At 37.6% G+C, this 5,091-nt stretch overlaps 1 long non-coding RNA gene across 1 annotated transcript; it reads right to left on the bottom strand.

Moving 5' to 3' along the window:
* Positions 1-1,703: 1,703 nt before the first annotated feature.
* LOC121420844 lies at positions 1,704-2,844 on the bottom strand. The gene is made up of 2 exons (XR_005970853.1): positions 2,588-2,844; positions 1,704-2,220 (listed from the first exon to the last, which is right to left on the bottom strand). It is a non-coding gene; the product is annotated as an uncharacterized LOC121420844 (long non-coding RNA).
* Between the last annotated feature and the right edge of the window lie 2,247 nt (positions 2,845-5,091).

Raw genomic sequence — 5,091 nt, 5'->3', positions numbered from 1 at the left:
TCAACAATATTGATAGAAAATACAGGATATAGTCCTAGAAATGAGACGTTATTAACGAATGACTTGATTGGAGGATTTTTTTTATACATGAACGATATCTTCAAATGTATTCATTTGTTCAAATTTTTACAAAATATCGTTACATGTTGTAAGGCCTATACCAGGGGTTCTTAAACTTTTTCTTTGAAGGGCAAGATGAGACTCCAAGTAAACCTGAAAGGGCCAGGGTGAAATAGAGAAAATAATGTGCGCGAAGCGCGATGACCCTTGCAGTCGGGGTTCTACATTTATATGCTCTCTTGTGCAATCTGGCCCTTATTTTGATAGCATTAATCCAACAAATTTATAACAGTTTCATGTGGAACGCAGGCAAAATTAGAAAATATTTCAAAATACAGCGAGAGTCAATATTAATGATAACAAAATTTTAGGAATCTAGATTTTACCTAATATATACCTGATATTGGGGAGATGATAATATCTTGAAGTGTCAGTATGTTTTGTAGTCAAAGTAGAATGAATAATAGAGCATGTCTGTTGTAGACTGTAACAAGGATGTCAGTCTCCTGGTAACTTTCAATATGACAGTCTGTCAGCAACAAGTTGCTTGAACCTTGGCACAAAAGGTGTAATTGCCAGACGAAGGCACTGGTCAAGCAGGGGCCGCGGAACCGGGCGGCTTCAGTCCCCCACTTTTTTCCCAAACCATGTACAAAAAACATAAAATGACCATATGATTGTGATTTTTTGCATGGCCAGCCCCCCCCCCCTCCTTGAAAACCATTCAGCGGCCCCTCCAAGGTACTTCTGCATGAGTTAGATCTTTAAAATGTTCATTGTGGAAAGTGCACTTTGGCACCTGCATGTAGATCCAAACATGGTGAGAACAGCGCTGGTCATCTAATAAGAAAGTAGATCGAACAGACGGAAAAGACTCCACTTAATTTTGTTTAAAAGTAAAATTAATTTGACTGTCATACGTACTTTTACGTACGGTTAGGGCTAAATTGACACACAATACAATCATATTGAGCAATGTTTCATATTGTGACTTAAAAGTGATTAAAAAAAAACCAGCAGAGTCTCGCGGGCCGGATTAAGAAGCTCAGCGAGGCGTAGTTTGAGAACCCCTGGCCTATTACATACTTAGAAACTCCAGTAGGATATGATTGTAAAGATCATAAACTATTCATTAAAAAAAATGTAAATAATTTTCAGATACTAAATAGGTACATTATTGCGGATTGAAATAATCGCTAGAGGGTATTCATTTGTCTCGCAATCTACTATGGTCAACAAGGAAATTCATGATCACTCTCGCTGTCACATGGGCGGACTCCAAATAAAATTCAAGTAAAACTCAATATATACCAAATCACAATTTACAATTTATTTCAGTATACAAAACTCCAATATCAACATATCTCTCTTTGACGTTCAAAAGGGGAAATAAAACTAACACCTCAAATGATAAAGTGTTCTGAAAAGTACTCTGATTCACAAGTTTACAATCATAAAATAAGCAAAGGATCCTGATTTGATCCAATCTATAACTTCCTAACTCTCGACCTGTTTCTTACTCCAGTATCCCTGAAAAGACCCTGTACTGATCTAATCAACAACTTACGTTTCAGTATATTACACTTTCACTTGTAACAATACCTTCAAAAAATATCAATTGAACCTTTAACTTTGTTTCATTCTTTTCACAATCATAACTACCAAACATTCATAATTATGAAAGGATCCTGCATTAATCCACCTTCATATATAATTCTACTTTCACCATTTTGTATCTCTGACCTAATATATTTTTCTGATCACATTTTATCTTCTAACACCTGAAACTTGAGCTGTTCTCCAAACTCTAGCTCAAGACTATCATCCGACATATCTTACAAGGATCCAAATTCAAATCAATACTTCTATCAATCAACTGTTCAGTCATAATTAATGTCTGTATCTTCAATCTCAAATCTCCAATCGTTAGACTTTCTGATATTCAGAAATCGAGTTCACATTTAAAGAAAAGTCCTCCTGCTTTTTCTCTCACTGTTCTTTATAATAACTTATCTGTTGGCCGAAAACCTCCATCAAAGACGGCGCTTTATATTCTCAGCTTACTAATAATTCACCAGTCTCCTAAACGACCCGACCTTGGGAAATGTCCCGATCCTGGAAATTATCCGGTGTTGGAAAATATCCCGATCTTGGAACCATCTAAAATTAAAGACAAAACCAAGAATCTCTCTACGATATATCCTAACAAGTACATCGGAAGTTATTTTCATTTTTCATGTCATACTATAATTGATGAAAACTTGTTTGAAAATTCTATAACTCTGAGGTTCAAATCACATTCATAAATATTATTTTATAAAGTTTGAATTAACTGTCACATAAACTTGTAAAATAACATCCTTTTATGATACTGATATTCTTCCTCACAAGTGCATAACTATTTCATAAAGTTTATACAAATTTACATCAACAGTTCAAATCATCTCTGAAGTCTTTCAAGGTTTTTCTTTTTTGTTTAGTTTTTATTTTTGTTTTAAGAATTAGAAGAAATCACAGATTAACTTACCGATGGCTTCTTCTATTCAGGCATAAAATAACAGCATATATTCTGCTAAATCTGACCTCATACAGGTATTTATAAGTTCCAGCCAATATCAAACAAGTAAGGCTGCTTTTCTGCTTAAAGTTGAAATTCAAAAATTATCAAGATGGCAGATAAAATGGCGACTGCCCCAAAATTGCATAGGTGTGTGTTACACAAAGTCTCCAAGATGCAATGCTAGAAAACTAGTGGAAAGCTACTGGGGTCTCCTCCCAATTTTGGAATTTCCCCAAAAATATTTTAAGCAGCTGTTTAAAAAGAAAGGCTCACTGAGCTCACTAAAAGGGACCTATACAAGTCTACCACCCTAGACACAACACACAATAGAAATGCAATTCAATTCTAGCAAAAGGAATCTCACACACAGTTCTCTCATCTCCTACTCACTCTTGCATAAGATCTACTCCTTGTCTCTTAGCAACCTTGCTGTGGAGTGAAACTTAGATAAATAAGCAAGCTTCGCTGAGGAAAATAAATAAAATAAAATAAATGCATTTTTAATGTGACACTCGCAAAAAGTGTTCACTGGCTTTCTAGGAAATTCGTGATCACTCTCGCAAAAAGTGTTCACTAGCTTACAAGATCACTAGCTTACAAGTTATAACTCACCCGCCTGAACTCCCGAAAGAAAGAGCACACATACGGGGCGCCTTATACAGTAACGGCTACCCACGCCGTTTTATCAAGAATACTTTCAAGAAAAAACAACCACCAAGGGATCAGAAGGTTTTCAAGACTTGTACAGTCTTGCCATACATAGATGGCCTTTCACAACAACTTAAACGCCGATTAGAAGGTCAAGGTATCCGAACGGGTTTTCGCTTACCGGACACCACCTTACGCAAACAGCTTGTACGCCCCAAAGACCCTATCCCTGATCACAGACGTGGTGGCGTAGTATACAACATTCCTTGCCAGGGATGTGACGGGTCTTACATCGGAGAGACAGCCCGACCGATAGTTGAACGCATTTCTGAACACAAGCGCGATGTTCGGTTACAGCGAACCGACACATCCGCGGTGGCAGAACATGCTTGGGAGAAGCAACACCACCCAGATTGGGAGGGTGTACATTGCATTGCCAAAGAAAGACATTGGTATACACGCAGGATTAAGGAGGCTATTAGTATACGTCTTTGTCCTAACAATTTCAACAGAGACAGCGGGATCGACATCCCCGATTTCTGGATGCGAACCATCCGACAGCACAATACCCCCTTACCTGGCAGTGCACGCCGACCCGATCGTTCCCGGCCCCGATCGAGGGACCGCTCAGCCAGTCAACCCCCGCCCACGGGAAACTAGCGAGCCCGCCAATTTTGGTCTCATTTGCATATTGCCGACCCACGGCGTATTTGCATATACCCCCGGCTTATTTGCATAACTCCTGACCAATCACACAACGGATCAGTGCCCACCTATTGTTCTCGCGTTTGTGCGTACGGTCTTGGAGGTTAGTATAAATAGAGTACGATATCGGACAATCCGTGTCACTTGATAAAGAGTTGCAGCGGCACTCGAAAGCTCGTGAACTTGTAAGCTAGTGAACACTTTTTGCGAGAGTGATCACGAATTTCCTTGTTGACCATAGTAGATTGCGAGACAAATGAATACCTAACCCTCTAGCGATAATTTTCAGATAGTTTCAAAACTATCACGTGCCAAATGTTAATCTGATGTTCAGCAAGCCTCCTAACACATAAAGACTTACCTATGCTTTTTCTATAGCCGATGATACCACAGACGCTTACAATGAAAATCACAAAGCTCGAACTTCCAACAATAATGACAGTGTAAACTGGCTTCCAATCTTCAACTGAATTTCAGACACAAACACGTTAATAATGTTGATAAAAAATAGTGCACAGATGTTTTGTGCCATACCTTATTAACAGACACATTTTCTTCTTCATATTCCAACTTATACGGGGGCCCAAAGAATGAGGATGATATCAATAAGATGTTTATCTTACGATTGCGTTATGATAATAGTGAACTTTGTTAGGATTTTTCTATGAGAGTTCCTACATTCTGTCGCTTGGTAGTCACTTTAATAATAAATGAAACTATCGTGTCCCTGCCATAAACACAACCACCCTTCTGTAATATCATACAATCATAAAAGTACACTTATAATACTGAGTAAATGATTGCTGGAAAGTGCTCTTCCCTGCCAAAAATATTTAATAAATATAAGTCACAGGAATATGAACAATAATTTAACAGAATATATAGCAAATAGAAAACATGTCATTTAAAATTTCAATCGCATTAATAGTAAGAATTTTACAGGTTTAAACTCATATTGAAACTCCAAATAGAACAGGGACGTGTGTGTACAGCCCCTTTACCCCGAAAAACTAATTAAGATGATGACGATGATGGTGGTGATAATGATGATATTGATGACGATGGTGATTAAAATCATAATAATTATAATGACGAGAATAAGTATAATCATTATGATG

This window comes from Lytechinus variegatus, chromosome 8 (genome assembly GCF_018143015.1).
Source record: "Lytechinus variegatus isolate NC3 chromosome 8, Lvar_3.0, whole genome shotgun sequence".
NCBI classification, from domain to species: Eukaryota; Metazoa; Echinodermata; class Echinoidea; order Temnopleuroida; family Toxopneustidae; genus Lytechinus; species Lytechinus variegatus.
Note: the sequence above shows the minus strand (reverse complement) of the source record. Positions and strands in the feature narration are given on the sequence as shown.